This window comes from Drosophila nasuta, chromosome X (genome assembly GCF_023558535.2).
Source record: "Drosophila nasuta strain 15112-1781.00 chromosome X, ASM2355853v1, whole genome shotgun sequence".
NCBI classification, from domain to species: Eukaryota; Metazoa; Arthropoda; class Insecta; order Diptera; family Drosophilidae; genus Drosophila; species Drosophila nasuta.
The window spans coordinates 9,922,053-9,947,853 of NC_083459.1; the positions used below are offsets into that span (position 1 = coordinate 9,922,053).

Below are 25,801 nucleotides of genomic sequence, written 5' to 3' on the forward strand. Positions count from 1 at the left end.
TGGACCATAAATTACACGACAATTACCCAGCAGCAGCCACAGCAGCAGCCACAGCAGCAGCCACAGCAGCAGCAACAGCAACAGCAACAGCAGCAGCGGCAGAAGAAACCTCGAAAACAAAAAACGAAAATAGTAGAAAAGAAAATTGGAAAGAACGCTATGTGGCGGACACTTCATCACTTTGGCTCCAGCGTCAGAGAGATGCAGAGAGCTGTGTGGCAACCAATACGGCGGGGTTGCAAGTACCGATTTTTTGGTTGCACCCTCCACCCGCTAGCTCTACTCCCTCTCCCTCTCCCTCTGCCTCTCCTACTCTATCGCTCTCCCGCTCACACCTCGCACTCACACGCGTAGTTTAAATTGCGCTCGATGCGTCGTGCCATAAATTTTCAACACACACACAGAAGAAAAAAAAAAAAGTTAAAATAAACATTCTTCTACTTCTTCTTGCTCGTTCTCTCTGTTGATTTCGGAAAATGTCTTTGCCCCTTTCCCTTTATTATTGTGTGCTGTACTCTGCTGTGCTGTGTGTATCGATTCAATTATTGTTGATCTCAGAATCGGCGCATCATGCAGACAACTGATTAACACGTTGTGCTTGCAACACGACGAAAAAGCGGCTCCCACAGTGCTCAATGCTTTCTCAGTTCTCCTCTCCTTCCTCCCCTCTCTGTCTGTCGCTCTACCATCAGAGTTTTTTTTTGGCAAAACCTGTGCCAGACACGATCACACCATATGCTTAAGAGCCTGGCGTTCAGGTCGGGTCGAGCCGCTCAAGCAAGATGTTGCCAGCACTGATTGCCATGTCCAAATTTTCTTCGTCTTCTTCTTCTTCAAGTTGTGGGTGCAACAGCTGTGACTTTGTGATTGCTGCAAAGCAAAAAACAGAGGAAGGTCTTCAATTCCTATTCCGGCTGAGTGTCATGACAGCATTGACCTCAGGCGCATGCGAATTCTTTGGCTATTTTACTGCTCTCTTTATTTATTTTTTTTTTTTTTGGACAACAGTTGCACTCCACAATTAAGTTTGCAGTCAAAGCAAAGCAAAGGAAATGTTATCTTTCGATGCAATCATTTTAATGATAAACTCACAACTGGCAACAGCATTTCCCGCTAATGAGTTCGCCTCTTGAGCCAGCTTATGATAGCTAAGCATATGCGTTTCACAGCCAGGTTAAGCCGGTCAAGCTGCCAGACAAGCGATTTACCCGATAATGCAGCTCAACTCTATTTTGTATACATATATAGAAGAAAGGTGTGGGGGGGGGGGGAGCTTGGGTGCAGTCTGGGCAGAGCTTGTTGCGCAAATTTGAAGCACACTCAAAGCGAGTTTGCATCATTTCAAGTCAGCTTGGATGACCCCGAAAATGTCAAAGCCACATAAAAAACAGTGCGACAAGCGGAAAGTTGAGGAAAAATAGAGTATGAAGCAAAAATGCTGTTGGAAATTAAAGTTTATTAAATGCTTTTTGAGCAAATAAGTTGTAGAGCTTTGGAGCTTTAAAAGTTCATTAAAGAATTGAATAAGCAATGAAAGTGTGCCAAAAGTTTAATTAGAATTTTCAAGCAAAATACAAATTTTTGAAATTCGTCACTAAATAAATATATTTATATCTTTAAAAACAGGGCAAAATACAATAAAATACATTTAAAGTGAAACAAAATTAAAAATTTAAATACAAAACAAAATTAAAATAAAATTAAAGACTATCATTGATGATTCGTATTAAAATTAAAAAATAATAATTAGTTTTACATTCTATTAACTTTAATGCAATTCATCTTTAATGCAACTTTGAAAATTATTTCTAACACAAAAAATAATTAAATATTCGAATGGAATTTTCATAAATTCGAGAATATTAAATATGGTACAAATTTATTATTGATTTAAATTGAAGTCCCTAAAATTATTTTCATTTTGTCGAGTAATATGTAATATTTGTATACTCAATGTATACTCTACCATCAACTTTTATTATAGATCGAGTTTGTATGTAATTTTATAGATTAGTTATATTATATTATTTAATAAGCACAATACTTCTTAGTAATAATACCATTTATATATGGACGACTGCTCTATAAGTGTCTTCAACAACATTAGTATTGCAATTTTGTTGAAACGATTATAATCACAATTGTTTTTGCTGTCCATCGATGACGCTATTGATATGATGACATTGCACGATAGATATCGATTATATAAATGTCACACATATTAGCTAATTTCTGCTAATTAACCCCCATCCAATAGCGCAATCGATTTCATCAACTTTAATATTCGAGAATGCATTACGATTAATTCATAGCACAATCAATTTTGTTTTCCTTGCAGACTGCTAATCGATGGATATAAGTTGAAAGTACTTCTTATAAGCACTGTTAATCGAGCAAATGATTCGGCTCCGCAATAAATAATGTCCCCAACCATTCATTCATCCATTCCATCCATCCCATCGACAAAACGTCGCATAGACGCTCTCTTAACAGCGGCTCACAACATTAACAGCGATAGCAGCAACAGCAACAGCAGGGCGCAACACGTTCGAACATGTTCGAGTTCGATGAGCATGTTCGTTCGGCTTCAGCTTCAGCTCGAACTGTAGCTCTATCTGCACCCTCACCTGCTGCTCGCATTGCGTTTCGTTAGCTCGTGGCGTGCGTTTCGTGTCGGCGGATTTTTTTGTGCCCGAAACCCGAAATCGAAGTCTCGAAGTCGAAGTCTCGAAAAACTCGTAAAAAACCCAAATGAAAACATTACCAAGTCAAAACACAACAACAGCGTGCGTTTAAAAATGTTCTAATACTGTTTTTTTTTTGGTATGCGTAAATTTTTGATTTTTTTTCGAGTGTTGAAAAAGTAACAAAAAAAAAGAAATATTAAAAAAGAATAAATAAGAAAAACGAAATTGAAAAGCCAACTGCGGTTTGGATTACCAGTGTGATATCTGTGTGTGATGATTGCGGATATCTTGGGAGTTATTATTATTACTATTATGAAGTGCAATCGTTGGCGCCGCAGCAACCGCAGTTGCAACGTGCAACATTGAAAGTGCCAAAACACAAAACGACAACAACAACAACAACAAAAAAAAGAAGGAAAATAATAATATTGAAAATCCAAATAGAAAATAGCAACCAACAGCGGCAGTCGAAAGAAAAACGCCAGTGAAATTCTCGTTGCTGTTTATTTATTTTTTTTGCGTGACATTTGAGCTTGCAACAAGCGACAGCAACAGCAGCAGCAGCAGCAGCAGTAACAACAAGAAGCGGCAACAACAACAACAGCAAAAGAAGCAGCAACAGCAGCAGCTGAAAATGTGAGTACAGCAAAAACCATAAACCGCTTTTGGCCTGTCCACGGCCCAGCCACAGCATTTGCCACTTTTACTTTCCCTTGCCCCGTGCCCCCTGCCATGCAACTGCCACTGCCACACACTTTTCTATCCTCGCAAAATGCACTGGCCACTGTTTATTGTCATTTTTTTTCGCGCATATTTTTTCGTTGGCTTCGCTCGCAAAACCAAAACAAAAACAAAAAAAAAAATAACTGAATAATATTGCTTAACAAGTGCGTGAATATTACGAGAGGCAAGTGGCAAGTGGCAAGTGGCAAGAAGTGGGGATGCTTGCATTTCCAATCTGCGATTTATGTACGTTAAGCCCGATTTATATGCGCCTCCCCCCATCTAAAAATTGTAACACTCGCCCCGAGGTGTTACACTTTGACCTTTTATGCTAGGCGCTTTTGTTTACCCGCGAAACGAAAGGAAACAAAAAAAACAGTTGCTGCCAAAAAGTTGATTTTGCATTTGACCAGCTTTGTCACTTTGCCAATTCGTCACTCAGTCAGTCAGTCAGGCAGCGAGTGGGCTTTATGCCCCCAAGTTGTCGCTGACATTTCGATGGAAACTAGCAAACGCCTTTGCACCTTTTGCCCAGATACTTTGCGATTCTGTGGCTGGGAGTCCAGGGCCATTTGATGTGAAGTAGGCCACAGAACATAAAAGTAAATGAAATGTGTTTGGCTAAATTAATTAACAACTTCTGCTGGCAATATTCAATATATACTGATAATATACTATATGCTGACAATGTACTATTTATTGGAAATATACTATATATACTGATAATATACTATATGCTGACAATGTACTATTTATTGGAAATATACTATATATACTGATAATATACTATATGCTGACAATGTACTATTTATTGGAAATATACTATATATACTGATAATGTACTATATATTGGCTATGGTATATTACCAAATATATATTAAATATTACTGAAATATACTATATATACTGACAATACATACCGAATATTGTCAATATACTATATATTAGTAATATACCATATACTACAAATATACTGTATGGTCGCAATTTTCTACAAACTAGTAAAAAAAAACTATATATACTTACAATGAACTATGTATTGGTTATAAAATATACTGACAATATACTATATAGTGACAATATTCTTTTTAATGGCAATATACTATATATTGGCTATATACTAAATTGATAAAATTCTATACAGTGGCAACTTCTTTAAATACTGGCAATATGCAACATATATAATGATAATGTACTATATTATGCCAAATATACTAAATATACCTAATTACAAATGTACTCCAAAATGGTTATATTAGTAATTTTTCAACTGATTTTCGGACTATTATACACTTTATTTATTTAAACTTTTAAATCTGAACTCTTCAAAGAGTTCAACCTACTGTTAGAACTGCTTTCAGTTATCTTTACTTCAATTGTTTTCATACTACATTTTATTAGCTTTCATAATACATCAGCGAAAATCGCAAAACAATCGTGAAGAATTCTGCCTTTATTTAAAGCTAAAAAAAACTTCTTCAACTTTTCAATAAATCTCAAACGTACTGTTAGAACTTCTTTTAGTTATCTTGAAGCACGGAGCAAATAAATTATCAGCTCATCGCCAGCACAGTTTATTCAGAAAACAAAACGATCTTCATTTTTAGCATTACAAAACACACACACAATAAATTCTAAAGAATTTGGAGCTCTATAAATCTTAAACAAAATAAACAGCTAAACTGCTGATTTTACAATAGATTTGCCAAGTTTTCGATGCGTAAGCGAAAAGCAAAAAAAAAAAGCTAATCAAACATTGCCATAAAATAGCCATAAAGATCTCAGCAATCAGATCGTTGAGATAGATTATTTGATTGAATGCTTCAATCACATAAGATGAAAGATTCTTAGACTAAATTCTGTCAGTTTCAATTGTATTTCTCGACTGTCACACAAGTGACTAAATCTTATTAGTTTTTTGTTCTTTTTTCCATTTTATTTAATGTTCTCTGTTTTTTTTTTTGTCTTATGTAGTCGTCTTCCCCCTTGCGCTCTTCAAATGATTTATGACTAAGAAAACCAAAAAAAAAGAAAAACATAAATAAAAAAGAGAAATAGAAATAGAAACAGAAATAGAAATAAAACGATTATCATTGTTTAAGCATTCGTTGTGGTTGTTGTTGGATCGATTAATTCTTGGCAATGGCAAATGAATCTGTGTTATTTTTTTTTTTCCTTAGTTGTTGTTGTTGTTGTTGTTGCTGTTGTTGTAGAATGGCTGCTGGCATTGCCCCACGGTGTTGCTTGTTGCCCCCTTGAACGTTGCCTCGCTCGCCGCCGCGTTGCTTGTTGCCACACCTGCAGAGCAGCAAAGTTTTGTTGCTCCTCATAATTTGGCCCAATTTGGCTGGCGTTGCAAATTGCTAAAATGTCTGGCAACGACAGCCGGCGGAAGTGCAACATGCTCAAGTTACTCTCTTACTGTGTTTATTGTGAGCAGCTGTACTTGCTTCTTGTGTATTGATTGTGCCACACAACAACAACAGAGCATACAACTACTGGTTTTATGTGGCACTACACTGCAAAAAAAACGACATGATTTCTAAAATCAAGTACATGCTTCTTTTGAAATAAGATCACTTTCAAGAACAAATTCTAAAAATGTAAGAATATCATTCTTGAAAATGTCACATTCTCAACATGAGATCAAAAATACTAAATGAAAGTTATAAAATTCAGTAATCCATCGAAATTCCCATAAAGTTTTAATATATTATATGTTAGCTCAAGTTCATAGCTCAGTTAGTAGAGTTCTAGTGATCCATTCTTCATTACTCTATAAGAAAGAAGGTCCTGGGTTCAAATGCTGTACTAATCGATGATAAGTGGTTGAGATTAACAAACAAACTCTATGCAATGCGCTATTTAAATAAAAAATAATCATAAAAAAAACAGGAAAACAAAACAATAAGATATCTAATCTATAATACGATTTTTTTTTTTGTATAATAAGATGTTTTTGGTCTTAAAACTATAAGATTATTTCCTCTTATAAATAAGAACTTGTGCCTTAAAACTATAAAATATAATTAATAGTTTTTTGATCTTATAATAAGATTTTGTTGACCTTATATTGTAATAAGTTTTTTTTTATCTATGAGTTGTTTTCCTCTTATAAATAAGAACTTTTGTCTTCTATCAAATGTTCTCTTGAAATCATGAAGTGTTTTCCAACATTCGACCAAAGTCTTGATTTTCAATCCTTTTTTTCTTGCTGTGTAGCAGTGGCAGTTGCAGTGGCAGGCGGCGGAACCTTCGATACGCTGTGGCAACATTCGTTCGATCGTTTTGACGCGTCCTCGTCGTCAGCATGTCGAAAGTTTCTTGCTGCTTGTTGTTTTTTTTTTTTTTTTTTTTTTTTTAAACTGCTTTTATGAGCCATCCTGTCGCTTTGTTAGCTCTTTGCATGCCACAAATTATGTTGCACTGTGCCTGTCAGTGTCGGTGTCTTGCAGCATTTTTCTGACAACTGCTGCAGGTTTCTTTCTCTCTCTTTCTCTCAGATTTCTGCAGCTGCTTCAATAAGCTACTCGTCGTATATAAGTATATCTTTAAGTAGACACAACGACAGAGACGATGTCCATTGTTAATTTGGTTAATTGGAGGCAATTGAAAGCCGCTTTGCAGTTCATTAAGTCTCAATTCAGAGAGCGTGGGGCACAGCACAGCATCTTGCCACACAGCAGAATGTATATACATACATATATATAGACAGATAGATATAGATATATATTCTTTTACGAGCGTGTTGAGCTGAGCTGAGCTCTTGTCGCCAGACTAATTAAAATATTTGCACTCAAATGCTTAAGCAATAAATATTTGTCAAGCTATCATCATTAGACGACCCCCAGTCAAAGAGGAGGGGAGTGGGGGAGGGAAACACTTTGGAAATGGAAATGAAAATGGACAACAAGGCAAACGAAAATGAAAATGAAAATGAGAATGAGACTCTATGAGCGGCACTTTTAAAGTGCTGCAGCAATATTTTTGTTTTCGTTTTTTTCTTCATCTATTTTTTTTTTTTTTTGTGCGGGGCTTTTGCCCGCCAGCCATGTGAGGGGGGCTCTGGACTGCATTTCTGATGAGCTTTAATGGCGCCGCCTTAATGCAAGTGAAACGTCCGTCCCCGCCCCCACCTCCCCTCCCCTCAGCAATTCGTTGCAGCAAACAGAACGCCAATTAATAGTCATTGATGGAAAAGTTGAACCAGAGCACATTCAAGTTGAAGTGTGCCCCGGTTATTTTTTTTTTTTGACTATCTTGAGGGTTGCCAGCTGGCAGCTCTATATGAACATACGGGTGTGTGTGTGTGTGCTCTTTAGGGTAGTCTCTCGCATTCACTTTAGGGTTGGCACATGAATGAATTGCACACCCACCAAAAAAAAAAAAACGAAGAAGAAAAAAAATAGAAACCCAGGCGACGACGACGCTGCTGTCAAATTAGTCCAAAAATGGCAAATGGAAAGCCAAATGTGGCTCATAAAATTTGGCTTATTGGTTGCCGGGATTTTCGGGCAGCAACCATGTGTGCAAGCATGTGCGCAAATGGTGGCAACTCTGGCGGCAAAGTGAAACTAGTAATTGAATTCGATTGAATTTGACTTTCACTTCAAAGTGTGCCAAAGGAAGTTCACTTTACTCTTCTTCCCTACTTTGCTTTACTTTACTTTAGTTTACGTCATTCTGACTTTGGTTTCTTCTGGTTTTTTTTACCAAACTTATTGCACTTATTGTTCACTTTTTCTGTTCTGTTCTGTTCTGTTCTGCTAGCAACCCTCTCTCTCTCTCTCTTCAGTTTGTTTATCAGCTTTTCTCATAATTTATGCACTCCCTTTTCGCTTAATTGAATATTCCTTTCAGTTTCAGTTTCATTTGCAATTTGAGTCCAACAACTTTACTTTTCACTTGAAATAGTCTCAAGTTGTGCAGATCATTTTGAGTTCTGGGTTGCTTATGCTGTAAAGCTTTTATGTTTCGAAGTATTTTTTTAAATTTGTATTTTTCAGAATTTATTTATAAATCTGAATTATTAAAGATCTTTTTTTAATATCAATAAATCTGCAATTTAGTGAGACGTGCAATATTTTTATATTTGTCAAAAAAAAAGAATTTATTTAACAATGCTGATATCTGCTTAGTTTTTTTCATATTCAATTGAGAATATATTCAATTGAAAAATATTTAACTCTATTATACGTATCAAACTTTTTTCACCTTTGATGGTTACGAAAATTTACTTTTATGAACTTTTTTACTAATGCTTTTATTATACCACAAGAATTTCAAAATGTTGTATTGAATTCCTCTTCTCTTTCTTATAAAGTTTTTACCTTATATTTTATTGAACATATTTTCATATGTATTAATTTATCGCAACATCTTTTTACTTCTGTGTGTTGTATCAATTTTCTCTTGCTTTGAATTTGCTAAAACTTTTCTTAATTTATTCTTCTCCATCTTTACTTATGATCCACTTTATAAAGTATGCTATCTATGAACTCAACTTTTCATTTTTCCTGAGTTTGCATTACTTTATTTATTATAACCTAAAGTGAACTACAGCAAGATCTTTATATCAGTAATATTGATAATTTTCCATACCTACATTTAGCTTGGCTCGAATATAACTCATAATTTATTGAATTCCTTTTATTTTAATAATAAATTTGAATTGAGTCTCCAAAACTGAACTTCTTATGAAATCTATTGATCGTTTGCTATTCTTCTAATATAACTTGTACATTTGTTTTATTTCATTTATTACCTATTATGCATATTAGAGTAAGAAATAAAGGGAGAGAGAGAGAGAGAGAGAGAGCAAAGTTTGTTGAGAGTACCTTGTAAAATTTGGCAGGATATTACGAACTTCCTGTCAGGTGGCTCAAGTGATCAATGTGCGCGTACACACAACTATTATGCTAGCATGTAAACACACACGCACACACTCTCACATGTGTGTGAGTGTTTAGGTAGTAGTTGCCATTACCCATCTCCCAAAGTTGTGTCGCTGCTCGCGCAATGTCTGCGACAGAACTTATGAAAATGTTTTACAATATCCTTTTTATGTTATTACAAGTGTACGTCCTTGTCGCCAGCTTTGTCAAAATGTCTGGCAACGCTTCCCTATGTCTTCTCCCCCCTGTTCTCCTCTTCTTTTTTTTCTACTCCTCTCTTGCTGCTTGGGGTCTTTATTTCTTTTGCTTACACAGACGTTTAGTGGGCGGCGGTAGGTTGACGCCTTTGCCTTTGCCTTTGCCCGTCGACAACTTCGCGCTGCGTTTGAATATGTCATTACTCGTTGTCCCCCTCTCTCCCCTCTCTCACTCTTGCTGTCCGCACGCGCAACAATAACAAGAGCAGCCAGCTACAACTACAATGTTGACGCCTCGTCCTTCGGCTGCTGCTTCAGCTCGTCAGCAAGTATGTATGCTGATATGTCGTTCTCTTGAATGCGTGTGGTGTGTAGTGTGGGTGGCTTGGCAAACGGAAGTGACAGTTGAACATTCATTCATTCATTCGCTCATTCACCCAACCATTCAGTCAGTCAGTCAGTCAGGCAGTCAAGCCATGCCCTCTGTGTTCGCAGTTGCCAGTTGCTTCTACCCCTTGGCTTACCCTTGGCCTTCCTTCTTTCTACACTCCACTCGACTCTCCATTCTCCTCCACTCTCTCCACTCTCCATGTTATGCTCCCTCAACTCCCCAAGACGCAGGCAAAAATCAAGCTAGCGACGAAGGCGCACATAAAGGAAAAGCTTGACGGGCCAAGTAAAGCAAAAATTCTATGGCAATTTGCTGCCATGTGTGTGTGTGTGTGTGTGTGTATGTCTCTTTCTATATATGTGTGTGTGTGTGGCATGTCTTGCTGTGGCGCTCCTTGCCGGAAACACAACGCTATGACTGAGCGGAAGTTTTTTGGAAGCGCATAAAATTATTATGGAGTCGTCTTCCATTTTCATTTTTTTCCTTCTCGTTTTTTTCTTTTTTTTTTTTGCTGCTGCTGGTTGTCGTTGACGTTGCCGGCGCGTCAATTGCGCCAGGACCTTTGGCTAGCAGCACTTCATAGTCCATGCCCAAGCCCAAAGCTTTTTATGGCCGAAAAAAACTCACTCTACTTCTTCTAGTTGTGTAGCCCACGATTGGTTTGGCTCGCTTCCTACTTTCAGTCTTGTCGTGTCCTGTCTTGTCTTGTGGCTTTCAATATTTCAATATATATAGTACTCTTGCTCAGCTTGAAGTCGGTGAAGCTCCATTTCCATTTCCATTTAGCATTTCTTTGTATCTATCTGTTTTTTTTCCTTTTCCACATTATTTTTATGCGCAAATTTAATATTTACATTTGGCCCAAGTGGATTTGCAGCTCCTTCGTTTTTATCAACTCAACTTGAACTGAAACTCAACTAGTCGCGACTTGCAACTGACCGCAAAGAATGTTGCCACACACACACATCTAGATTCTAGACTGCAGCCAGCTGTATCAACTGTACCCTCTAACCAAATACCAAATGGCATTTAGATAAGCCTCAACTTTGAGCCGGGTAATACACACACACACACACACACACACAGAGAGAGCCACAAGATATGCGAAGACACTGGCAAATATTTGCGGCAAATTGCCGCCGCACACAACTTCTATGCCAAAAGAATATTTCCCACAGCATATAATTGCAAGCGCTCCCTCTCTCTCTCTCTCTCTCTCTCTTCTCTCTGTCTCTTGCTGGACTCTCATAAAATGGGAAATTGCGCCCAACTAAATACAATTTAGATAACTAGCTGCGCCAAAATACTTATCAATTATGATTTGCCACTGATTGTGTGTGTGGCGCAACTAAACTTTGCTTTGCTTTAGTATCCCCATTTGAAATGAAAGCTCTGCTTACTTAAGTCTCTCAATGACACTAGCTGAAAGTGGCCCTTAAGCCTGAGAGTGCGGCGGCAATTGAAGTCTTCTGAAAAGTGCGACTTCCAAAGCTGACGGCTTAAAAGCCGAGTGATGAGAAAGCATGGAAAAAGCAGCTTCTGATGAATGTGCTTTTAATGTCGACTAATTAGGCTGACAATCAATGACACTAGCTGCAAGTTGAAAGAGTAATTGCACATAAAACTAGCTTTGAGAAATCAAATAAAATAATGAATCGATAACAATTGTACTCAAAATTTAACAAATAAAATGAATTAAGGAATCGTAATCAATTAATTACCTAAAAATTCCACAAATAACTAAGTAATAAAGTATTTATAATAAAATGACACTAGCTGCAAGTTCAATTACTTGATTGTGTGGTTGAATAAGAGAAATAAAATAAAATTATTAAGTTTATAATTTGGCATTCAATGCTAAGCAACAATTATAATACTTACATAAATAATTTATTGGATTAATTATTTATAAATGACACTAGCTTAAAATGGCAAAAAAAGTCAAAGGCAAACTTTCAACATGATTTCTAGCTGACTTCAGCTACTCTAGCTTCTAAGCTTCAAGTGTCAACTCGATGAGTTCATTGTAGTTTTAAATAAGAAGCAGTAAATAAATAAATAAAGAATCAAATAAAATGATACCAGCTGAAAGTGGCTAAAGAGGACAAAGCTAAAACTGAATAATAAAGTTGATTTCAAGTCGACGTCAGCTAATCTCACTCTAAGCATGAGATTATTGTAGTTGCAATTAAATAAATAGTAAAGTGAATTTATACTAAAATGACACTGGCTGAAAGTTGATAAAGAAGTCTAAGCTACAAAAGCTAAGCTTAAATTTGATTTCTAGTTGCTCTAAGCTTAAAATGTCTACTCGATGAGTTTATTGTAATAGCAAAAAAGAAAGAAAAAATAAATAAATATGAAATCTTTATAATAAAATGACACTAGCTGAAAGTAGCTAAATAAGTCAAAGCTAAACCCTAAACTTGATTTCTAGTTGCCCTAAACTTCAAGTGTCTACTCGATGAGTTTATTGTATTTGCAAAAAAGGAAGAAAAAATAAATAAATATGAAATCTTTATAATAAAATGACACTAGCTGAAAGTAGCTAAAGAAGTCAAAGCTAAACCCTAAACTTGACTTTACCTAATCTCCCTCTAAGATTCGAGTGTCTACTCGATGAGTTTATTGTAGTTGCAAATAAATAAGAAAAAAATATATAAGTAATGAAATCTTTATAATAAAATGACACTAGCTGAAAGTAGCTAAAGAAGTCAAAGCTAAACCCTAAACTTGATTTCTAGTTGACTTTAGCTAATCTCGCTCTAAGCTTTGAGTGTGTACTCAATGAGTTTATTGTAGTTGCAAATAAAAAGCGCTTTCACAGCAATTATGGAAGGAGTTAAAAAAGGGGGTGGCCGCAGCAGCAGCAGAAGAAGAAGAAGAAGATGAAGAAGAGTGACAGTAGTGTGTTGGCTGTCACATCTGTTTGATGCATGACTCATTGCTCCAGAGACTTGGCTGGGATGCCACCAACTCGCCATACAGTTCAGTTCCAGCTGTTCTTTATCTTTGCCTTTGCCTTTCATTCCACTACAATGGGTGAGTTGCACAACCCCCTCAGCAGAAAAAAAGAAGGGAAAAGAATGGGCAACGATGGGGGGAAGGGGGAAGGAGGCAAGTACAACCCTGTGGCAAGCTGCAAAGCCCACGCAATCGACAATCGACAATCGACCCTCGTCTACTGCTTAGAATTAGAATTCCGAATTCCGAATTCCGACTACGAATGACTCATGCACTCTGTTCTGCTCGCGGCTTTTGTCTCATTTGCTATGCCTATTTTATGTTGTTTGTTATTGTTTTGTTTCGTTTCGTTTCTGTTGTTGGGTTCTGTTTGATTTCATTTTTGGGAAAATTGTCCGCCCCGCTGCGTGGTAAATTAGCGCATTGCCCAGCTGACCGGGGGCAACTTTTGTGGCCCTCTTAACACCCCCGCGGAGACCGAAAGACAGAGAGAGAGAGAGAGAGTCTCGCAAAACTAGAGCGACGATCAGAGGGTTGTACACACACACACACACACACACACAGGAAAACAACTGACAGAGAAAGTTCACCCCCCAACAAAAAATACTATATACATATATCATTCGATTCTCTCAATCAGTTTCGGCTATTTCGATGCTCGTTTTTCTTCCTTTGGCCTGCTTTCAGTTATTTCTTTATCGCTGTTTTTTTTTTTTTAATACAATTTTCTGTTGAATTTGTAAAACATTTCAAAGTACAACGAGGACAACAGGCAACCACTTAACGCTTGTTGCCACGTTCATCCATTTTGTAGCTGTCTGTTTGTCTCTGTTGTCTGTTGTCTCGTGGCCATGTCCTGGAGTGCGTTTTTCACTCCTCCAACCTCCTCCGCCCCCGCCCCCACTCACAGACAGACAGACAGAGAGACAGGAACTCGACTCAACGCGACTGATTCATTCAGCAACGTTTGGGTTCCATTTGGTTTGCTTCGGTTTCGTGCCACACGTTTTGTACCTTGTATATAGTATTTTTTATTTTTATTTTCATGTTTTTTTTTTATATTATTTTCCACTGCTCCTGTTCTTGTTCTCGTTGTTGTTATGTTATGTTTTTTTTCTTTTATTGCATCGCATGTTTTCTTATGAATACGTCGCATATATTTCACTTTTATGCCACCATCTGCACACACACACACACACACACACACACACACTCTCACTCGCTTGCCACATGCATTTTCGTTAGGCTGGGCGCATGCAAAAGGATAATAGAGCCCTGGCTCATGAATCATGGCCTGCTGTTTATCAAATGCAATCGGTTAAACGAGTGCGCCCCGGCAGCCCAAGTCAAGTCAAGTCAGGGCAGCCCAGGACACAAGCCAGGACAGGCCAGGTGGTGAGAGAGAGGGGAAGGGGGGGCAGGTGGACAGGAAGCGGGTTTGGTAGAGCACAACCCTATCTGTGGTTACTTATAGGCAGGCTCTCTCCCCCTTCCCCTCCTCCGACGACGCCTCCCACAAATATGTCAATTTTTCAATTTGTATCGTGTATGCCTGGCAAACAAGACACAGCAATGCATACGCTATGAACGTTCCTCAAATACCCTGTAATCAGTCAGATAAGCAGCAAGATATGCTACGAATTAGGAATTATTAGTGCATCACATATAATGATGATAACTGTGATAATAATGATGCTTTAATGAAAATTATTAGTGTACATATAAAAAATAATAATAATATACTTTTGAACTTCCTTTATTGAAAATCATTTCAGCACTAAGTTTAAGCTTGCTGTTCTTTATATTCTTTATATTCTTTAGCTAATATGAACCCAAAAATTGGGATTTGTTTATTTCTAACTATAAGATTGTCTAGTAATTTAATATTACTTTTATTATTTTATTGAAATAACGAAGACAATTTTCTTATTGCAATGCGATGAGCCAGAGCGATTTAGAACTTCAAACAATATTATTTTTATATCATGAATATCTTCACCATATCTTTTTTTTCTTGTTACGAAATTAAACTTTAGTGTGCAACACAAATTCTATTTTTTGGTATACTAATTTTGATCATATTTCATTAGTTGTCAATTAATGGATATTCGTAATAATATTAAGCAAATAATAAGCTTTAATTTATTCTTTTTATCATAACCATTTTATAGTATCCATATATTTTGGTGATATCTGAATTACTTCAAAATGTTCCTTATATATTTTCTATTGTAATTGATTTGCAAAATTCTATTAAAATGACAGCTTAACTTAAATGCATAGTTTACAGCATTTCAAATGCTTTATTTAATAGAGTTTAAATATAAGTTCTCTTGCCATTTCGAAAGTCTTTACATTCCCAACTGACTGCAAAGCCTGTCAGAGCCTACTAAATGGCATTGATGAGCATCTAAAAAGCTACACACAACAACAATGGCAACAATAACAATAGAACAATGCCATAAAATGGCATGCAGAAATTTTACAAATATTTCAATTGTTTGTCCTCCTCACAGAACGTCTCTCCATCCATCCATCTATCTATATGTCTGTCTGTCTGTCTCTCTGTCTCTCGGTCTGTTCATCTGTCTATGTCTGTGACAATGACTCCAACTCTACCTCTCTCTGTCTCTCCCATTCTCTCTCTCTCTTCCTCTGCGCCTTATTGTTTGTCTGTGTCTCATGCTTGGGCTGCATATTGTCTCCATTTTGTCTACGACTTGCGTAATTCAATTAAAAACTTGCATTAGCAGCATAAAACAAGAATTTTCTGAGCTGGAAAAACTATTTCATATGTATGGAATTTGAGCAAAAACTCCGAGACTTTGACCGACAACACACAGAGTTGGCTTTGAAGAATTTTCTTGGCCAGCTGCGGCAAACTAAAGAGCGAAGCAACTTATAAATTAAATGCGATTTAGTCAGAGAGAGAGAGGGGAAGAGAGAGCGAGTTGTAATCAAATTGTTTACCCCCGGTCCATAATCAATTTTCGATATACAAGCATATAAAAATTGCAACAATTATGGGCCATAATAAACAAAAACAGCTAGACAAGAGTTTTGCCCATTCTCCGTTCCTCGTTCCTCATTCCATGTTCTCGTAATTATGAGAACTGCATAAAAATGTCGATTTTATGCGAAAAACGCGTGCTCTGCCGGCGCTATATACTCTATATAGTATATATATAGAGCAGAACCATTCCGCCTAAGTCTAATAAACATTTTTGTGATATACAATCCTGTCGGAAGAGAGAGAGAGAGCCAAAGACCTTGCTGGCCAAATGCGGAAGCCGGCGCGACCTAACACGACTCGTGCGTGTTTATGGCCAAGCAGCAGCAAGAACAACAATAACAGCAACAACAATATCGCACAATAACAACAATTAATATGTACACAAGAGAACCTTAAATTAATAAGCTGACTTTTATATACATATTTTTCTTGCAGCGTGTGTTTTTTTTTTTCTTTTGTTGCCTTCCTGCTTGAAGTTGCGTCAAAGCCACAGAGCAAAGTCCACTGCCAACAACAGCAGCAACAACAACAACAACAACAACAACAACAACAACAGCAACAGAGAGCCTTGAAGAGGGGCAACGGTAAGTCTATTTGACAAAAATACTTGTGCAAGTACACACATAAATAATATATATAAACTCGCTTCACGATTACTGCACAAAAGGCCAAAAATTAAGCATCGCTAAATGTGGCAATAAACTGTGCATATTACGCATACGCAGCGTGTGTGCACAAAACAACCAACTAGCATAATTGTTGCGTTCACTCTGATTGTCATAGAGTTGCCACTTTTCACTTGCCAACTTTCAAAATTGTCGCTTTAAAAACACTAAATTGGAATTAAAATCAACTTAAAAAATGTTTGATTTAAAAATAAGTTAATCAAGGCTGCTGCTGCTGCTGCTGCGGTTGCTGCCATGCCACATGCATTATGTAGCAGCCAAGTTTTCTTTGACATTTGCAACTGAACTGAGGCAACAACCACAACAACAACAACAACAACAATGACAACTGCCCACGCCAAGCCCTTGGCAGCATTTGAAAACGTTTCGAACTGAAGCTGCAAGTTGAGAGTGAGAGACAGAGATAGACAGAGTGGGAGAGAGACAGAGAGAGAGACAGAGCAACTAAAGCGTTGAGCATGCTGACAACTCTGGCAAAACTTGCCTCCAGTTTGGCGTTCATAATAATTAGTTATAATCGGATTTAGTCGGACCACGATGTCGATGTCGATGGCGATGGCGATGGCGATGTCGAAGGTGTCGTATGCTATGGCGCTGGCAAACACACGCCCACACACAACACACACAGCACACACACACACTCTTAGAGAGAGGTAGACATGGCTTCACTTGAGCTGCAACTGGACCGACCACAAACGAAATGAAAAACCATAAAGAAAAACTCGAACGCTGCTCTGTGAGTGGGTCGCCAACTCTTTGTCTATATCGTCTGGCAGTTCATTATTATGCTCTTTTCCAACACGTTTTGATTCGATTCGTTAGCTCAAAACTCGCTGCACTAACTAAGCCAGCCAGCTGGAGCTGGAGCTGAAGCTGAAGCTGAAGTAAAGGCCCCACAACGCGACCGAAAACCAAAACCAAAACCAAAAATCGACAAAAAAACCCAAGCCCGAAACCTGTATAGAAAAGAGTCTCAATCTAAATTTATTGAATTGATTTGTATTTGTATTTCTCTTTCTCGATTTTGTTTTTTAATAGTTTTTTTCCACGTTCACCTGTGCACCATTTGGTTGCACTTTACGCTGTGTCATGTGGCGACGACGACTTTCGATATATATTGTATGTTATATTGTATAGCTCTCGCATATATAACTCAATTAGCTGCACACAACTGTGGCACCATCGACAAATAATAAAAAGAGATGACTCGACTTGAGAAGAGGTGGCATTCAACAATGTCATCAGCTGGCCTGGTCAAAAAGTCCAGAAGCTGCTGTTGTCGAACTTCTTCTTATTACCAAAAAACTTGTTGTCAGCACACAAAAGTAGGTTACTTCAACAAACTATATATAAATTATATATATATATTTGTTCGTGTGTGAGTGTGTGTGTGGAGAACAGAACTTGCCGCTTAATTGTTGCAAGTTGTGGCTGCACAAAGAGAATCGCCTTAAAATAAAACTCTTCGACTTTAAGTGCAATTTAATGCTATTTCAATTTCAACTTAAATGACAAAACTCTCAAAAGGGTCTTAATAGAATTTGGTGTCATCGAAATGAAACGATTTCAAATTAAAATTTAAGAATTTAATCTCATCAAATGAAACATTTTAATATTACTAATAAAAATGCTTTTAGTTGAATCGATAGTTGTTGTCGTTGTTAAGCGCTGAAGAGACTAAGAGGAAATATGTTTAATCTTTGAATTAAATCAATAAATCGTTGGCTTTATTCAACTGCGGCAAATCGTTGTTAAACTTTGACGAGACTAAGAGAAAATATGTTTAATCTTTGGACTACGTTAAGTTTAGCAATTTTACTATACAAATCCTTTTTTTAGAGATTAGAATGGATAAATTTTAGTTAAAACATGAATTAAAAAAGCTTACAAAATACTCTAAAGTTGTGCAAATGTTATATTACTAATTTTGCAAAATAAACATACAAAATATTAGAAAAATAAAATGTAAATAAAAGAAGTAAGAAACCTACAGTCAAATGTGCTCGACTGTGGAATACCTGCTACCCATTTTGAGTAAAAGCAAAACAATGCGGTGTTACATTTAAAAAAACAATAAAATACCGCAAACATAATGAAATTTGGTCAAGTGGTATATTTAATATATTTAAATAGTACTGCATTGAAAATATATATAGCATAGAGTACAAAATAATATACCGAAAAAATACTAAAATATACCAAAAGCCATATTCGGTATATCGTTAAAGCAGTACAAAAATTCTCTAGCTTCCAAATTACGTTTGTTATTCGATTTTTGCCTTCTTCTGCTGACACAAATTTATAATACCCTTCTATTCCCTATAAGTAGCGGGTATAATACTTAAAGGCTCATTTATAAAGTGTATTAAGATTTCGTCAAATTTCTGCCAGAATTTTTAGTTATTTTTTTTTTTAGCAGAAGCAACTGTGCATAGAATCCAGTTTTGTATTTTTTTGTACATCGGTTTTGTGGTCATTTCACAACAACAAATTTCAACATAGACTCAATGGCTCTTTGTTGCTGTTGTTGTTGTTGTTGTTGTTGTTGTTGATGTTGTTGTTATGGATCGATCTTTTGGGCCAGCCCACACGGCCTTTCCACGTCCCCAATGTCTTGTGTCTTATGGCAAAAGTGTGGCTTAAAAACCCCGTTGCTGTTGCTTTTTTTTTCTCTTCACTATACTATATTTTTATTTGTTGTGTGTCGTGTGTCGGTTGTGTGTGGGCGAGCTTGAATGGAATAGAGAATGAAGGAGAAGGAGATTGTAGAGACGGGGGGAGAAGGCAGCATAAAATATGTTAATAAGGCTTAAAGTTATACAAAAAAAAATCAAGCGTCTTGAGATCAGCTCGCTGTTGTAATACAAAACCATAAACATGCATTTTCTTTCAAAGATTTTTGACAGCATTTTGCAGTTGGAGCTACGAAAACGAAATCGAAATCGAAGTTGATGCGGTTGCTGTTGCTGTTGCTGTTGCCGTTGCTGTGGTCGACAGTTGGCATGATGACTTCAAGCTGGTTTGCGTGTCACTTTTGGGCAGGGATATCAAGCTCAGCTCCATTCCGCTCTGCTTTCCCCTTCTTCTCTCAGAGTCCCTGCTTCTTTACCTGTCTTAATTTCCTGCTGCGCCCCTTGTTGCCTGTGTTGCCTGTTGCTACTGTTGTTGGTCTTCTTCTTCTTCTTCTTCTTCTTGGTCGTCGTCGTCGTCGTCGTCGTCGTTGCGGCGGCAACATCTTCTTTTTCTCAATTTCGCCTTCGCACGCTGCTTCTCCCTCGGTTTTTTTTTTGGCCAAACCCAGATTGAGACCCATGGCTATATAGCGAGTGAGTGAGACCCACAGCACGAAATCAGTTAAGTTCAGGTGTTCAATTTACTGATTGAAATTCTGTTTCGATGTGGCCGAGCAACTTTCGTTCGCTCGTCGTCCAGTTTTCTCGTCTGTCGCTGTCAAGTTGCTTGTTTTTTTCTTTCTGTTTTTTTTTTTGTTCGTCTTGGACTTCTTCTGATTTTCTGCTTGTTAAGCGAAGGGAATGAAGATGGTGAGCGGGAGAGCGGGAGAGAGAGGGAGATGAAGATGCGCAGATATCGTAGCGAAGGGGGCCACATATACACATGATTTTGTTTCATAATTTTTTGTTGCTGTGTAGCATGTCGAGGGAATTATGTTAGAATTATGCTAATGAGCCTGAGGGGTCTATCTCTCCCCCTCCTCCCATGTGCCCGTCGAACTGTCAAGATGCTTTAATTATGCGCGGTCAAACACAAGTTTAGCGACCTTCCGCTTCGTCCCCGCTTTGAATGCTCCTCACTCGCTTAACAGCGCCGAAAAACTTTGCCTCAATTTCCGAGCGAGCAGCAGAAAAAGAACTGCAAAGTGAACTGATTAAATGTCAAAACGATAAGCTGGCAAATGCCAGGCAGGACCTCACTTCACTCACTTCACTTCACTTGTCCCTCCTCCTTCCCGACTCCTGTCCCTCCATACAACATGGCATATACATAAACAAGTGAGTAGCCCTTTTTATCTCGAATTTCCTGCGCGCAGGACGCAACTTAACTTTTGCTGACTTTGTAGATAGTCCACACAAAACTTGAAAGGATCTCTCCCTATCTCTGTGTGTATGTGTGTGTGTGTGTGAGAGAGAGGGGAAGACTCTTTTTGGGGGGTTGGGGTTGGGGTAGTTGCTGAGGTCTGCGTGGCCATTAATAGGCGATTTAAGTTTATTTTTTGCCAGTTTGCCTCGACTTTTTATTGACACTGGACTGTTGTGTGGCAATCGCTCGACCTCTCTTCCCTCTTCCCTCTCCCCCTCTCTTTCTCTTTCTCCACCTCTCTTTATGTCTTATTCTCTTGTGAATATGTCTGGCAGCAGGATTTGTTGGTTTTGCTTTGACTTTGGCACTTGGTCCCAGCAGCCTTTTACTTGATTTGCTCAGGCAAACAAATTGACAACAAAGTGCAGCTTTCACACACACACACACACACACATGCATATGGGACACACAAATTGATTTTAATTGTTAAGCATTCCCTTTTTTTTTTTTAATTGTCCTAATCTCTGCCTAACTTCAAGCTGGCCAATATCCTTTACCTTTATTTGCTGCCTCTGCTTCCTCTCTTTATGCTGTTTCTTCTTCTTCTTCGTTTTCTTGTTGTGTTGTGTCTTCTTCTTGCTGCTTTGGCTTTCTCTTTTTGCAGTTGCCATTTTCATTTTGTCAGCAAAAGTCCTTTAAGTAGCCCCTTTTTGCAAAGGGTTAACCGGTCCCCGAGGGCCATTGCTGTGCCTCAGTGCATGTGTGCGTGTGTCCAATTCTGTGCGTGTATGTGTGTGCGTGTGTGCGTGTGTGTGTGTGAGGAAGCCATCGACATTGACTTTAGGTACAGTTGACACTTTAACTGCTAGTTAATGTCCCATTTAAGATTGAGCCTGATTTGTCTTGATATTGCCATCGTTCTCTTTTGTTATCTGCATCTCGCTCTCTCTCTATCTCTATCTATCTCTCTCCCTCACACACACACACACACTATGCACACTCTCTCTTCCTCTGTCTCACTCCCACTTTCACTTCAATTAACCTCACTTGTCTGTTAAGCCTGACAAAAGCTGCAGCTATTATTATGGCCATCACTTGCAATTGCTGGCTGCTACATCACTCTTAGCTGTCTTCTGCTTATAAACTCCTGATTTTAGGTTATTTATTGTTGTATTGATGATTGAAATAAAGTTAATATGCAAAAATATTTGGTATTTAATGATACTATATTATATATATATTATATTTTTCAAACATTTTCTTAAAGCTATTCAAAATTACGTGCATTAAATAAACAGAGTCAAATACATCCTTTCAATAGAGCTTCTCTCTCTTTCTCTTTCTCTTACTATTCATTTGCTGTCTCTCTCTCTCTCTCTCTGTCTCCTCTTTCCCTCCCACTTTCGCTTCTATTAATATCAATTGACAAAAGCTGCAGGATATGCGCGACAATCAGCTTTGATTATGGGCATAACTTGCAATTGCTAACTGCTACATCACCCATAACTTTAAGCTGTCTTCTGCTGATATTTTGTGGGAGTTGTGCACTTCTTGTATCAGTCAGCTGCTGGTGTTTGGTTTTTTTGCAGCTGCAATGTGGGCCATTAAATCTTTGACGTAGAAAGTGGCCCAACTCAAGTCAAGAAGCAAAGTCGAAGCCAAAGGCAAGCGGCTGCGGTTCAATATACATTTTTCAAAAGTTATTTGCACCAGGTGGGCTTTTTATTGATTTATGAGAGAGGCAGGTCGCAAGCAGTCAGTTGTGTGTGTGTGTGTGTGTGTTCGGTTGGATGGTCGGCTCGTTTAGTTTGGTCATTTGCCTCGTCTGCTAGCAGCTCCCCAATGAGGCCAAAACTCAAAGCCGAACTGTAAATGACAAAACTCTCGCAGAGCGTTGTGTATGTGTGTGTGTGTGTATTGTGAGCTAAAGGAAGCTGAACATCCGCTGCAGCAGCTTGCATCTAATAACTAAAAGATGATAATAATGCCAGTCTCTGAGAGCAGCATTCGCTTCAGTCGCTTTTAGTTTGTTGTTTGGGGACTCAAGTTGGGGTTTGGCTCAAGAAACTGGTTCGACCGGGGCAAGCAAAGCAAAATAATTAGCATGGGGCACAAATGGGCGATGGGCGATGAGTCCACCAAGCTCACATTCATCACAAAAATAACTTCATTGCAGACTCTTGGCTTGGCTTGGCGCTGGACTTTGGTTGTTGTTGTTGTTGTTGTTGCAAGTTGCAAGTTACAGCAGTTGCAAGTCGGGCGTTGCCGCAGCACCTGTTCCCCAGTTTGCAGTTTGCAGCACATTGCCCGACTATAAATATCGCAAAGATGCTTGGCATGCTGCGTAAAGGATGCTGCACACGCATGCTGCCTGCTGCCTGCCGCCTGCTGCAGCTGCAACATCTTGCGACCACTGGCCACTCGCTCCAGCCCCAGCAGCAACACTTGCAACAGCAGCAGCAGCCGCAGCAGCAGCTGCCTGTAAAGGAAGCCCATTGGCAGGGAAGTGACGCTGACAAAACAAGCTGCCTTCCTTCTCAACTGCTGCTGCTTTGGCTGCTTCTCCCCACACTTTCCTCCCTTCCCTCACTTTCCTCGCCTCTGCTTCGTCATCTTCCTTGCTGCCCTCATCGATGCTGCTGTTGCTGTTGCTGTTGCTGTATCGATTGGTTGACCAGAGACCAGCTAAAGATTTATGTGTGATAAGCGTCGCCTGAAAATAATTACTGTATCTTTTGCTGCCAGTTGGGGCAACTCTCTGGCAACTTGCAACGGCAACAGCAACAGCAAGCGGCAGCAACATGCGGCAGCGAAAATTGAAAACTAGAGCGGAAAACGTTTCGAACGGAAATGTTTTTGTTTTGCCAAGTGATTGGCATTTTGGTATCAAGCTAAACTCCCCAAGTCCCATGCTTTGCAAATCCGTCAAACAGCAAAAGAGCGAGACAACAGCACCACAAATAGATCAACAAATAGATAGAGACAGAGAGAGAGAGAGAGAGATTGGTAAATCAAACAGCTTGATTCGAAAATCTTTGAATACATATCGACTGCATTGTTGATTCGTGAGAGCGTTGAAAATATCATTACAATTCGATTAAAGAACTTTCGCAACATTTGCACAAGATTGATGTGAAACCATTTCCAAAGCTACAAACAGCTTTCTATGCTAAAAGGAAACAACAAAAAGATCATCTTTAGTGTGCTGAAAAAGTATAATTAATAAAGTTTCTTCTTTATAAATTGCATATCAAATTAATTCATAAAAAAGCAAGCTTCTTAAGCTAGATATTTAAAGCGAGTTTCACAGCATGAATGAGTAGCATTTATTTACTTTAATATTTATAAATTACAATTGTAAATATTAGCTAAATATTTTATTAAGTTGGGAAGCAGATTTCTTTATCAGCAGTGGACGAAAAATGTATAATTCATTTAGATATTTATTTGAAGAAAACTGGCACAAAAAGAGTGATTCGATTTTTTTTTTTTAATAATTTCTTCATCAGCAGAATATGAAAAAGTATTATAGATTTTAGAGTTGATTTAGTTATTTATTTGAAGAAAACTTGCAAATCAAATAACTAACTACACCTTAACCGTATTTGATATTCTTTGAAGCCAATTTCTTCTTTATAAATGTATAAGTTAATTTTTGTAATCTTTTATTAACTGGGGAAGTGGACTTAAAGCTAATTTCTTCATCAGCAAAGTAAATATCAGTTTATTCCAAAAAAATTACAATTTCCACTGAGCTTTCTGTCTAAATATTGCCACAAATGATCTCACGTTTTTAAGGTCAATCGCAAGCTCTACAATTTTTATATCAAATGACAACGCATTGTTTATCAAATCGAGTTGAAAGTGAAATCTTTTGCTGTCCGACAATTACCAGCATTAAGATAAAAGTTACAACGAAAAGATACGAGACGGAGAGGAGAGGAGAGGAGAGGAGATGAAATAGTTGTGTACGTGTGGTGTGGATGGGGATGGGGCGATAAACGAGCGTGTCTATAATCACTTTTAATTAGCGATGATCGCGATGGTCTCGCAACCCAAAAAAGTTCCCCAATGCATGGCATGGCATGGCATGGCTCTAATTTTTTGTAATTTCCAGGTCTTTGGGGTCTTCAGCAGCAGCTGCATGCGTTCTCTCGCTCTTCAGCTATCTCTGTGTTCTTCACTCTTTTCTTTTGGTGAAGTCAAACGGAAGCAAACGCGGTAATCTTTATTTCGTCTACGTCTGCGTTTGCGTCTTTGTCGTATTTTATTTGTCTTCGTCGTCGTTTATTTTTTTTTTTTTTTTGGAGTAGTGCGTTTTGGAGTTCTGTTCGGTTTTATGGATTTCTCTGCTTCTTTTCACCTTTTTTTTTATGCTTTGCTATAATTTTTCCCCCCCGCTCCCAACTGTGTGTTTCGGGGAGCGCCAATTTCCGTATAAATGCAATAAAAACAAATAACAGCCGCGAACTACAAGAAAACAAAATTAGTTGAAAAGCAATAGACGCCAAGTGGCGGAAGCGAACTACTTACTACACATGTGTATGTGTGAGTGTTTGTGTGTGTGTGTGTGTGTGGAGCATATGAATATGTGAACAAAAATGCGTGAGAAAATCCATGCAGAGGGCGCAGCTGACGACAAGCCAACCAACCGCTGACAGGTGCGAAAGACGAAGCGGGGTGGAGGAGAAGAACTATACATATTGCTATCGGAATTGGAGCTAACAGAAGTTGATGGGTGCGAGGGAGAGGGGGCGGGAATATGCAGCCCTGCGGCTGATTGGTCAGATTGTGCTAATAGATAGCTATACACACACACACACACACACACACACAGTCATAACTCAGTTTACTAATCGATAGATATCACTGTAAGGTATAAAATAAATGAAGGCGACTTGCAAAAATCATTAGTGCCTTGGTTACGCGAATACTTCAGCGAATCCTTTGTGCTGTCAATGTCCTTGAACGAACATATGATAGATGTGTATGGGAACTAGCCAAGCCGTCTAGAGCTGGGAATTACGTGGGAGAAAAAATAGTACTTAATAAATTCAAATATTTTCGGCTTGGATTCTTAAAATGAATACGCAGTAAAATAAATAAGAAATTTATAGAATTTTAATTCAAAATTAAAGAATTTCGATATCAAGTATTCAATCAAGGAATTATCTATAGATATGCAGAATGTTTAGCCCACAACATTTC

The 25,801-nt window shown here is 38.1% G+C and overlaps 1 protein-coding gene across 1 annotated transcript in view; it reads left to right on the forward strand.

Annotated features, from left to right (window-relative positions):
• Positions 1-2,869: 2,869 nt before the first annotated feature.
• The window catches only part of LOC132796278 (irregular chiasm C-roughest protein), a 28,985-nt gene continuing 6,053 nt past the window's right edge, over positions 2,870-25,801 (forward strand). Inside the window, 2 exon segments of the mRNA XM_060807387.1 lie at positions 2,870-3,323; positions 16,305-16,453. The gene's annotated coding sequence lies outside the window, so the exon portion shown is untranslated.